Genomic DNA, 13,672 nt, shown 5'->3' on the forward strand with positions numbered 1-13,672 from the left:
TGGCCGTACTGTGCTGGTCCAGATCAATACTGTCTTTATCAGTTAGTGTATTTCCAACCATGCCAGCACAGAACAGTTCAGTTTGGATTGGAAACAAGTCAAGATGTTAGATCTGGAACTAGTGTGTCAGGATAGATGATAACACAGAAGGATTACCACGCTTTACATTGTTTTTCTTGAGGGAGGGAACTTGATTTAATAGGTATTGCTTTTATTAGAAGGTTTACATTGCAAACAGATTGTTGGGCTTAGATTCCATACAGATTGAGTCTGCCTTGATGTCAGCATTGCACATTCTCCTCTCACATCCTTATCTATGTAGTTATTTAGTTGGGATTGTTAGTTTAATCTCAACACACCCTCTGCAGAAACAGCTGTAACCTTGTAGAGTTAATACAGAGAGATGTTCAAGTACTGTATTGTAGTCAACCTTTATTTAATGTAGTCGTTCATAATGCCATCTCTTTCCAAAGGTGCCAAAGGAACAAAAAGGTATTGGTCGACAATAGAGGTGGATGCAGTTGATTCCTTGATGAATTTTATCCGAATGGGAAAAACACCTGGAAAACAAGACTGTGAGAATTGCATTGCTGCTTCTCCCAAGCGCTAGTAAACAGGGACTGGAGAGCAGTTAAGTTCTATGTACACAACAGAATAGTTGCAGATCAGAGAAAATAAGTGTATGAGATGCTTCTGGCTATCTTGGTGTACTTCTGAGGATTTAATGGGACTTACTTGACTTAAACTCATCAACAGATGACGAATGTCCTCTATCTCACTGTTTCGATCGTCAAAAGGAGTGGATCAAAACGCAGCGTGTTGAGTGCTCATATTTATTACACTTAAAAAAAGAATCAAAAACGAAAGCAAACAGTTCCGTCAGGCAACAGACAACTAAACGGAAAACCACTACCCACAAAAACCCAGGTGGGAAAAGGATGCCTAAGTATGGCTCTCAATCAAAGACAACGATAGACAGCTGCCTCTTATTAGGAACCATACCGGGCCAAAACATAGAAATAAAACACATAGAATGCCCACCCCATATCACACCCTGACCTAACCAAACAGAGAGAAATGGCTCTCTCAGGTCAGGGCGTGACACTCACTGTCCGGGGGAAGTTTTTCCAGGTGGGTGGTTCACTTTTGGAGTGACTAAGGTCTCAAGAATACAAAGCCTGCTGACTTTGAATGTTACAGAAAGAAAAGAAAAAAAAATCTAAACTATTAATCTGTTACTTGGATATATTGAATCCATTACTGAAATGTTTGTTCCAGTTTAAATACTTTACAGAAGAACTACACTACAGCCGTTGAGTTGCCATCCGTGTTGCATCATTGTGGCATTCTACATGAATATTTTCAGTCTTAAAATAGAATGAATGCGTTAAATATGGAGAATTTAAACTTGTTAATTATTTTACGCTTCCATTAGGTACAACGTAGGCAGTTGGATAGCTTTTATAGATTTCATAGGAGCAGGGGCGGAAATCCCGGGGGGGACGGGGGGACACGACCCCCCCCATCCTGGGAAAAATATGATTTGTCCCCCCCAATATATCACTGAAACATAACTATGTAATTTAAATAATATTAATAATACGCAATGAAAGCAATTGTGCTAATTATAGACACTTAATAGCACGTTTTTAAGTTTCAAAAGATTGCAACCCCCCCGCCCTTTGCCTCACAATGGTTTGATCCACTGCCAGTTCCTTAGCTTGCTACGTAACTGCCGTGAGGTTCATCCAGTCAATCGCGCACACACACACTAGCTGAATATGCAGAGCTAGCGCGCAAATATTAACTATTAAGCTAGCTAGTACCTATTCCATTTATGTGGCGTCGTCAAAGATGGAATCAGCATGCAGATGATGTAAGTTAGTGCTTCAAAGTCCCTGTGATAAGGTTAGCGATAAACTGAAGTCCAAACTGAACAGAACTACACTCTCATCTACCATTGTCTTAAATATATTTAATGGTCTCGTTGCAAAAGCTAAATTGTCGCAAGGGAACTTTTATTTATTTAATTTCACCTTTATTTAACCCGGGTAGCAAAGATTATAGCAAACACCACTGAAACTGAATTGGTGCTCGCTAGCTTTGCAAATTCAGCTATTGTTGGAAGCCAGCCAATATGAAACAAACTATTAAAATTACAAAAGGTTGCAGCATATGTTGTGTAAATGGTGAACTCATACAGCTGTCAACTCTTGTCATTTTAATCCGTTTCACATTTGCTAGCTACCTTTTAGATCGAAGCCCATATAGAATGATTGAAGATGATAGAAGCCCATCTCCTACTGTAAATAACCTACACACTGTGTGTGTAGCCAGCCAGGTAGAAAAATGGCAGAAAAATAAAAGATGGACATCAGAGTATTTTTCAATACACCAAAACGCATAGTAAGAACCCTAGTAGCCTAATATCTCAAAGACTAGTTGATAAAATGTTCATAAGAAAGAAATGAAATTCTAATGGAAATGTTTCACAATGATGTCATTAGGCAGAGCAGGCAACAGATGGCACACAGACAGCAGAGTTGGGGACAGCTATGCAGGGACAGACTGGCAGAGACAGGGAGTCTCAGGTAAGTTTGTTGAGTCTTTGTTTGGCAACATTATGAAAGGTTCTCAATTTTTTTGACTTGTAAAATAGGAACATAATTGGAAAATGCCATGGATACCCCCACTCTCAACTTAAACTGGTGACTGAACTAAGATTTGTTAAAGGCAATGGTATTGCTGTTGTGATTAGTTGTGTAGTTTTGGGTACCGGTAGTTAGGAGTACGGCAAACACCTTATTTCTTTGGTTCCTCAATATACATTTACCATATTACAATGTAGGCTATGTGTTACAGCACTACTTTTGGTGTCCCCCTCAGGAATTGCTCTTGAGAAAATTTCATGTAATTGTCCCCTCCAAAGTGGATATCAGATTTTCGCCCCTGCATAGGAGGCATTCTCTCCATGGCTGATGGCAAGGCATTGCAATGCGTTGAGTGTCTGCTGCCAACATACAGACTCAATCTCTCGCCACTTTAATAATTTGATGTATTAAATGTATCACTAGTCACTTAAACAATGCCGCTTTATGTTTACATACCCTACATTACTCATCTCATATGTATATACTGTACTCTATACCATCTACTGCATCTTGCCTATGCTGTTCGGCCATCGCTCACCCTTATATTTATACGTATATATTGTTAATTATTCCTTTAAACTTGTGTGTGTATAAGGTAGTTGTCGTGAAATTGTTAGATTACTTGTTAAATATTACTGCACGGTCGGAACTAGAAGCTTACAAGCATTTCGCTACACTCGCATAAACATCTGCTAACCATGTGTATGTGACCAATGCGATTTGATTTGCAATGTACGGTTTCAAGTAGTTGGTAAAATTACAAGTGAACTTTTTTCAAGGAGTCAGAAACTTTACGTGATTTCCTCATAATAGATTTTTTTCTAACTCATGAGTGTAATTTCTGTGCTTCTATGATGTCTGAAAGCATGGTCCTCAAAAGGTATGTATTTGTGAGGAGTCCTAAATTGGTTACAAATACAAGACTGTGTGTGCGTGCGTACATGGTTAGGTTTGAAGCTTCTCTAACCTGCTCTGTGTTGTTGGCTTCTGGAAACACCTCTGGTTGTCAGCGCTCTCTGTGATAGAAGATTGGCCTTAGCGCAGCAGCTGTGGCAGACAGATTCTGCTAGTGAGCGTAAACTGAAAGCACACAGCTGATTAACCCCTTCACTGCCAGCCAGGGAAATTGAAATGTATTCAAATATTTCCCAGTTTATGTAAATTCTTGCACCATGACGTGAAACCGTGAAAGAAAGAAGGCCGTGTTTCAGTTATGGTGACGCACGATCACATGTAGCCTAACTAACCTAACCTTCCTGAGAGTATGATGGAAAGTGTTCATATGTAACCCAACATCCTTCTGTGCTTTGCTCTCTCTCTCTCGCTCTTCTTTCTTGAACCAGTTCTAGAACAACTGATACAGACATACTTCTCTGCTTAGTCATACCTTTCTCATGCATGTTTCTAGAGAGAAACTGGGTACGATGCATGACTGATCTTACAGTGCAATGTAAGATCTTTGCACTGGCCACAATAAATCTCTACAAAAATGTGGTAACACCTCTTAAACTTGAGTGATATCTTTATAATGCTAGTAAGCTTTGGGCTTTGGTGGAGAAAATGTGTTTCGGAATGAACCTTAGACAACAATACATAAGTTGCCAAAAAGTATTTGTTATGATGGACTGTGAAAAACCCAAGGGATAATCATCTATTAGTGTACTGTGTGAGAGCAGATATGACATTTTCTGTCATTTAAATAGTTGAGGCTGTGTGTACGTTCAGATGGTGTTCAGAATGTGAAGAATTATGGCACTAAGGTGTGAGTCAGATGTGCCTCCTTCGGATTAATACAAATTTGAATCGGACCTTCACTTCTATTAGTCCGGTCAGCACTTACCTCTTCTCCTTGGGCAACAAATCAACAAATCCAATGAAGAAATAAACATTCTACTAAAATTGTATACTTCATAGCTCACAAGAAACCAACAACACACACCACTGATCATTTTCAACTGCAATAAAACTTTATAGAAACAGAATTCTTTGGAACATGCTGATGATAAATTAACATTTGCCTAACTAGAATAACAAGTGGATTAATATTAATCTCTAATTGATACTGATAGACATATTCTATCATCACACCAGCGTACTAGATACTCTGGATACTCCCAAGGGGTTGAAGCAGTCCATCTTCAGGAAGAGAACACTCTTCGAGAAGCTACACACCCCAGGGATGAAAGTACTTTGACAGATTGTGGCTCCTGTTGGGTCTCATAGGAAAAGTCTGTTCCAACAGTACTTCCGACAGTAGCTGCTGCTGCTCATGCACAACAGCCTGGATCGGTGGGCGCTGGATCATTTCTGTCACCTGCCCTTTGTGGTTTGGGGTTGAAAGGGCAGTGCAGATGCTGGGATGATGCTGGCTGATCCTCTCTGGTCCATGGGAGGCCATGAGGTCTCAATAGGGCTCCAGATTGGCACAGCGGTCTAAGGCACTGGTCCCATAGGGCGGCGCACAATTGGCCCAGTGTCGCTAGGGTTTGGGCGGGGTAGGCTGTCTTTGTCAATTAGAATTTGTTCTTAACTAACTTGCCTATTTAAATAAAGGTAAAAAATGTTTTAAAAAATGAAGATGTGTGTGTGTGCGACCCCTACAACTGGCTTTGCTTCATCTCTTCAGAAAGAGACTCTTCATCCTCCTCCAAGATTGAGGGCAGTGATGGAGCGACACACACTGGGAAGAAAGGCCCAGACTTAAAGTTAACGTCCCAGTGAATGGGCTTCGCTCTCTTCCTGCGCCCTCGTTGGCTATTCTTCCATCCCGCTCGGCCTTGGCACGGGAGGCGGGCATGTGCCACCGCTCGATAGGAGGCTGTTCTGCCAGTGGGGTCAAGAGGATTTCAAAGGGGCACTTCTCGCCCGCCTGCACGGCTCTCCTACTAGTCAGTAAAGCGGAGTGGTCGGTGCGACCTGTGTGGCTGGGCGTAGGTCTGGGCAGGGGGTGACAGCCATCATCTCCACCTACGTTAGCTGGGTGGCAGACTAAAGGTGGACCACAGAGGAACATCCTCTCAGTGCTACTGAAGGACAGGGGCTCAGAGGGTAATATGATTTGATTGTCACCCAGTTGTTCTGGTAGCTGCTGGTCCAGCATAGCAGACCGGATCTGTAAGAGCTGGATCCTCTTCGACACACGCCGTGATCTGGTGTTGGCAGGCCGGGCTGGCACTGGGGAGGCAGGTGGGGCAGGCACTCGGCTGGAAGGAACCGGAGAAGCAGATGGAGTAGGCACCAGAAGGTCAGGCACATGGCTGACCATTGGGGTATGCAATGGGATGGCCATCTGGGCAGGTGAGGCTGACACTGCAATGGTTGGCAGCACAGGGAAAGAATTGGTGCTCTCCCTCCTATCCATGGAGTTTATAAGCTCTATGGTCTGGTTAGGGAACCTCAGAGTGCTGCCATCAGTATGTCTTGTTATCCTAGCTATCCCGGTCTTGGGTCGAGCCAGGCTTCTGCTGGCCTGGACCTCCGGCTGGAGGACATCCACAGGAGAACATGGCGGCTGCAAGAGGCTGCCGTCGGACAGAGACCGTCTGGCCTGAGCAGGAGGAGAGCGGGGCCTTTGGTCCTGGATGTTAGACCTCTGGAGAGGATTGGCCTGGATCCTGACCTCAGACTGGCTGCATGGAGTCCCAGATAAAGGAGCTACTGCCTTGGCTGCAGTGGAACATACATTGGGCCTCCTAGGGATGCTTCCTGGTTTCTGTGGTCTGCTGGATTTAACCTCTGGCTCCTGCTTGTGGCTGGAGGTCAATGTGCTCCCTCCAGTTTTGGTTTTGACCGGACCCAGACGCTTCCTACCCATCTGTCCCTCCAGCTGCAGACGAGGCATGCGAGGCACTTTGAGGGAGTTTTTGATCCTTTGGACCTTGAGAGAGGTCACAGTGAGCATTGGGAGGCTGATGGGTGGAGTGGCCATTGGAAGCCTTCCCATGTCAGCCCTCTCTTTAGTCACATCCATGTTGTGGAAGTGGGATCGGCTATTCTTTCTCCCTGGTGGCATTGGCTGTAGGACAATATCACTGGCACTCCGGACACTGAGGATGTCTGTCAGGCTGTTCTCAGAACTGTTCTGACTGGTCTCTTGTGTCTTAGTCCTGGACATCACTCTGTCTTTCATGGCTGTGAGAGTCACAGTGGAGGAGCAAACAACAACAAAAAGCATGTTTGAGAAAAATAATATAGAATAAATTACATATATTACAATAGAATTTGATCAAAGTTGTTATTATAAACTAGTGTTTATCCACTTTCAAAAGACATTCCAATTCCTGCCAAAATGTTCATAAATTCATAAAAATGAAAGATTCACAGACTAAGGCCTACCTTCAATTTGGACTTCCAGATAATTTGCATACGTAGGATTTGACTATAAAGTTTCAACAATATATCATTGAAAACAGAAACACAAGACCTAGTTTTAAATCACAAATCACAAAATATAACAGTTTTTGACAGTTATTGATCAAATAAAGTTCTCATAAGATAAAAGTAATGTATTTGAGATTATTTCATTAAATTATAGGTCCTACCTCAGTTCAGGAAGAGCATCAATGACCTGTCTATGGATTGTCTTAGTTTAACAAATTAATGCTTCATTATGACATCATGTACATTATGACATAGCAGCCGTACATACTAAAAGTTTGTCAAAACCACTTGAATAGGCATGAAATGTAAAATGAAATACAATAGGCCTAATTCAACAATTGAATAAAAATAATAGTTTGACAGTAATTATTCAGTTTATTGGCTTTTATTTTCATTACAGTAGTGGTTTTGAATTTATTAAAATGAGAGTAGGCCTAGTGAGTTTCGTAGAACTCGATCGCTCATTGAACATCTGTGTGGAACGTTCCCAGCTGATGCCACACAGACACCTTTGAAAAAAAAATCACGATTTTAGATTCATATTCAACTTATCAGCATATATGCACGGCAAATAAATTCCCAGTAATCAAATAAATCTGAAAATCGCAATTATCTATTTATAATAGCATCCTCTTAGAACGAGAATCACTGTGGTGTCAATGTTTTGATTATGTCCAAGTAGGAAAATAGCTATAGGTATTTTGACTTCTATACTACAATAGTGGTAGTTGTGTGCGTTTTCTTGTCGTTCATTCGTTTTGAGTCAGCGCTAAACCCAACTCAACCAAAAATAAAAGTTAAAGAATGGAATTAAGCCAGTGTCTTAGATTGAACTATCCAAGCAGTAAATATATCCTTTAAATGTTGATATTTGGTTGCGTTGTCAACTAAACACAATTCAATATTACTTTTGTAATACAGTAAATAGCCTAAAGTTAAGGCTCTTACAAACTAATGTAACAGTTTTTATTCAAACGTAAAATAAGTAACAGATCCATGGCCACATTTTGAGGTTACTGTAACTATACATTTATTCGTATGTAACGTTAATCATATAAAGCGTGCATGTTCAAGATAGCATGCATACTGTAGGTTGTGGCGGATCTGTGGAGATATTCACAATTGCTATAGTCTGTAGAATCTCGAACGGCATTGATCACTTGCAGCATGTACTTTTAATGTAATCTCAACTTCAAATCAGGTAATTTGTTCTGCTATTTGACGAAGCACAGTGTGGTTTAGTCGCCAGGGTTGTGGGTGCGATTCCCATGGGTGACCAGTGTGACCGTATGCTAAATGACTAAAATGTAATTAACCAGTGGTGGAAAAATAACTCAATTGTCATACTTGAGTAAAAGTAAAGTTACCTTAGTAGAAAATGACTCCAATAAAATACTACTTGAGTAAAAGTCTAAAAGTGATCAACTGGCTAGATGGCTAGCGTGATAATGACTAGCGAGGTAAAGTTGGATCATAGCTAATGTTGGCTGTGCTATTTAGCCAGCTCGCTAAGTTTCCAAGGGTGTTGCTATAGCTACTATACATCCACACTAAGCCAGGTAGTTACATTTTTGCTGTATACTTTTATTTTACGTAGAGAGAGGTCCAGTCAGGTTTGGTTAAATAGTTATGTGGCTTTTGACTGGGTTTCAAGCCTAACTATGTTGTTTATATTACTTCAGGGAACTTTAGCTACTATTACGTTTGCTGGCTTGTTTATTGTTAGAGATAAATGCTAGCATTACTGATACCGAGACAGGGATAAGCTACTCGCTGGCCGCCTAATTGCAAGCTAGCTGATAGCTTTACACTTGTGTATGTGCGAACGGGGGTGTGTGTGTGTGTGTGTATATATACTGCTCAAAAAAATAAAGGGAACACTAAAATAACACATCCTAGATCTGAATGAATGAAATAATCTTATTAAATACTTTTTTCTTTACATAGTTGAATGTGCTGACAACAAAATCACACAAAAATAATCAATGGAAATCCAATTTATCAACCCATGGAGGTCTGGATGTGGAGTCACACTCAAAATTCAAGTGGAAAACCACACTACAGGCTGATCCAACTTTGATGTAATGTCCTTAAATCAAGTCAAAATGAGGCTCAGTAGTGTGTGTGGCCTCCACGTGCCTGTATGACCTCCCTACAATGCCTGGGCATGCTCCTGATGAGGTGGCGGATGGTCTCCTGAGGGATCTCCTCCCAGACCTGGACTAAAGCATCCGCCAACTCCTGGACAGTCTGTGGTGCAACGTGGCATTGGTGGATGGAGCGATACATGATGTCCCAGATGTGCTCAATTGGATTCAGGTCTGGGGAACGGGCAGGCCAGTCCATAGCATCAATGCCTTCCTCTTGCAGGAACTGCTGACACACTCCAGCCACATGAGTTCTAGCATTGTCTTGCATTAGGAGGAACCAAGGGCCAACCGCACCTGCATATGGTCTCACAAAGGGTCTGAGGATCTCATCTCGGTACCTAATGGCAGTCAGGCTACCTCTGGCGAGCACATGGAGGGCTGTGCGGCCCCCCAAAGAAATGCCACCCCACACCATGACTGACCCACCACCAAACCGGTCATGCTGGAGGATGTTGCAGGCTACAGAACGTTCTCCACGGCGTCTCCAGACTCTGTCACATGTGCTCAATGTGAACCTGCTTCATCTGTGAAGAGCACAGGGCGCCAGTGGCGAATTTGCGTGTTCTCTGGCAAATGCAAAACGTCCTGCACGGTGTTGGGCTGTAAGCACAACTCCCACCTGTGGACGTCGGGCCCTCATACCACCCTCATGGAGTCTGTTTCTGACCGTTTGAGCAGACACATGCACATTTGTGGCCTGCTGGAGGTCATTTTGCAGGGCTCTGGCAGTGCTCCTCCTTGCACAAAGGCGGAGGTAGCGGTCCTGCTGCTGGGTTGTTGCCCTCCTACGGCCTCCTCCACGTCTCCTGATGTACTGGCCTGTCTCATGGTAGCGCCTCCATGCTCTGGACACTGCGCTGACAGACACAGCAAACCTTCTTGCCACAGCTCGCATTGATGTGCCATCCTGGATAAGCTGCACTACCTGAGCCACTTGTGTGGGTTGTAGACTCCGTCTCATGCTACCACTAGAGTGAAAGCACCGCCAGCATTCAAAAGTGACCAAAACATCAGCCAGGAAGCATAAGAACTGAGAAGTGGTCTGTGGTCACCACCTGCCGAACCACTCCTTTATTGGGGGTGTCTTGCTAATTGCCTATCATTTCCACCTGTTGTCTATTCCATTTGCACAACAGCATGTGAAATTTACTGTCAATCAGTGTTGCTTCCTAAGTGGACAGTTTGATTTCACAGAAGTGTGATTGACTTGGAGTTACATTGTGTTGTTTAAGTGTTCCCTTTATTTTTTTGAGCAGTGTATATATATTTTTTGGGGGACGGTGAACTCAGGAGGATGGTGATTGTTTAACTACTTGTCCCTATTTTATATTTGAGAGATTATTGTTATCCTCTGGTAAAGGTTTTCATTTATACATCATAGCTTGATGTCTTTTTTCCTGACCTGCTGGGGTGCGTTTGTGGTCATCACTTTTGTCGCCGCGCGGCACAGGTTTCAGGGCGCATTGGGGAATGCCGATTGGTTGACATTTGGGTATGCGGGTAGGCTCTGTTGTTGACTATGAACGCACCCAAGGTTTTTGTTGTTGTTGTTGAGACATGCTCAAGTGGGGCTAAATAGTCCGGTCATTATTGTTGTAATCAAATTGTATTTTGTTACTTGTATTTTTGTTACAGTCAATGTACTCCATATACATATAATTTAAAATGAACCTAATTCGAGTGATGCTATGCATAGCAGGTACATTTAGCTTAAAGACTAGCGTCTAAGGATATGGGTTCTTTAACTCCCTCAGTTAGGGAGGGGGTTGGGTGGGTTTGTGGTAGGGTCAGGGTATTAGCTCACGAGATGTTTACTACTTTAAACTTTCATAATTTCATTTTGTACAAGTTGTATACACTCAACGCAATTTTGATTCTTTCCTTTTCCCTATTTCTTATTTTCTTTAAAGATGTCGGCACCTAATAACTATACTTTTATGACACTTAACATTAGGGGTACTAAATGCCCAGTCAAGCGCAAATGCATTCTGTATTATCTAAAGCAGCATAAGGTTGATATAGCTCTTCTTCAGGAGACACACCTGACTGACTCTGAGCCTGATAAACTGAAGAGAGAGTGGGTGGGCCAAGTGTACTATTCATCTTTCACCTCTCGGGCAAGAGGGGTGGCCATACTCATTAATAAGATTTGCCCCTTTCAGATACAATCTCAGATTAAAGACAAAGGGGGTAGGTTTGTGATCATTCAAGGTTTCTTTAGCACTGAGCCCATTACCAATGTGAATGTGTATGGGCCTAACCATGATGATCCTAAATCTTACCAAGACATCTTTTTGAAGTTAATGTGCCCATCATCAGAGATAATTATGGCAGGGGATTTTAACTTGGTACTGGACCCTTCCAGTGATAGATCTTCCTCTAATAGTATCAACCTCACACAGGCAGCTAAAATGTTAAAAGCAGAAATGAAACACTATGGACTCGTAGACTTATGGAGATTTCACAACCAAAAGGTTAAAGAATACTCATTTTACTCCCCTGTCCATGACAGTTACTCTAGAATTTACTTATTTCTTATTCCTGCAGCCAAGGGAAGTTTAACTACTGGGTGTAAGTACTTACCAAGATGTATATCAGATCATTCTACCCTGCTGGCTTCAGTACCAGTCAGTAGAGAAGAAGATGGATGTTTGGCACATACTTGCTAAATAATCCCACATTTGTAACATTTCTGAACACTCATATAGACATATTTTTTAGCACCAATAACAACTCTGCCTCCCCCTAATTTTAGGAAGCTCTCCTTGCATATCTGAGGGGGCAAATCATATCCTTTAGTTCAGGTGCTCGTAAGATGTATAAGGCTCAAGTAGATTTGTTGGAGAATGAAATTAGAGATCTGGAAAATGAACATAGTGTAACATTTGAAGACTCAACTCTACAAAAATTTGACTCAAAGTGATTGGAATATAACACCCTGACGACCCATAAAGCAGAAAATGCTCTTAGGAGAACAAAACAAAACCACTACGAACATGGAGATAAAGCAGGAAAGTTGCTTGCTTGGCAGCATTTACATTTTAGTCATTTAGCAGACGCTCTTATCCAGAGTGACTTACAGAAGCAAATGCATACATTTCATGCTTCTTTTTCTCTCTTTTTCCCCGGGACTGGTCCCCCGTGGGAATCGAACCCACAACCCTGGCGTTGCAAACACCATGCTCTACCAACTGAGCCATACGGGACTGTGATTATGCCTTTTAACAGGGCAGCCATGCAGAACCCAAGATAAGACGAGAGGATGCTAGTAGAGTTATTAGCTCTATTAAGCTACCCAATAACGCAGTAGTTCACAGTCCTGAGGAAATTAATCTAGTCTTCAGGGAGTTTTATGAAACATTGTACAAGTCTGAAGGGGATGCCCCTGCCACAATGCATGAGTTTTTGAACAAACTCAATGTACAAACTTTAACTGATGAGGATAGAGAGCACTTGGAGAAAGAGATTACATCAGAGGAAATTAGGGAATCCATTTTCAACACTGCTGGGGGAAAGTCACCAGGGTTAGACGGATTCCCTATTGAATTCTAGCGATCCTTTTTACCCAAACTATTTGAGCCTCTTTGCAGTATGTTTAATTATGCCATAGAGACAGCAAAGCTCCCAGACACACTTGAACAGGAACTGATCACAGTTTTGTTAAAACCTGGGAAAGATCCTATGCTTTGTGGGTCGTATAAACCAATATCTCTATTGAACACTTCATATAAGATTCTTGCGAAACTCATAGCTCTTAGACTGGATAAGGTTCTACCGGACTTGGTTGATATGGACCAAACAGGCTTTGTAAGAAACCGCTCATCTGCTGATAATATCAGAATATAATGTAATATTATGCATTATGTAGAGAATGACCAAGAATGTGTAGTGGCGGCTTCATTAGATGCGGAAAAAGCTTTTGACCGCATAGAATGGAACTACCTGTTTGAAGTTTTACAGAGGATGAATATTGGACCTAAGTATGTAGGCCTGATTAGATTACTGTACAAATGTCTGGTAGCTCAGATCCTGACTAATGGAAACATTTCCTCACAGTTCTCCCTATCACGTGGCACAAGGCAGGGTTGTCCCGCTAGTCTGCTCCCTTTTTCTTTGGCTATAGAGCCACTGGCAGAAGCTTTTAGATCTCATCCATCCATTCATGGTGTTCATATAGGTGGGCGTGAACATCTGGTCTCGCTATATGCCAATGACATTTTGCTTTACTTCACCAAAACAGAAATTTCACTCCGGACATTAGTTGACATCCTGAAAGAATATGGGACCTTTTCAGGATATAAAATAAACCTATCGAAGAGTATAATTATGCCTTTTAACAGGGCAGCTATGCAGAACCCAATCTTAGACCAACCATTTTCTTGGAAACCACAGAAAATGACATATCTTGGATTGCAAATTCCTTCTGAAATTATTAAGACATATCAACTGAACTATATATACTCCACTTCTCAAAAAGGTTGGGGAAGAATT

The sequence above is a fragment of the Salmo salar genome, chromosome 16, assembly GCF_965601325.2.
Source record: "Salmo salar chromosome 16, fSalSal1, whole genome shotgun sequence".
In the NCBI taxonomy this organism is placed as follows: Eukaryota; Metazoa; Chordata; class Actinopteri; order Salmoniformes; family Salmonidae; genus Salmo; species Salmo salar.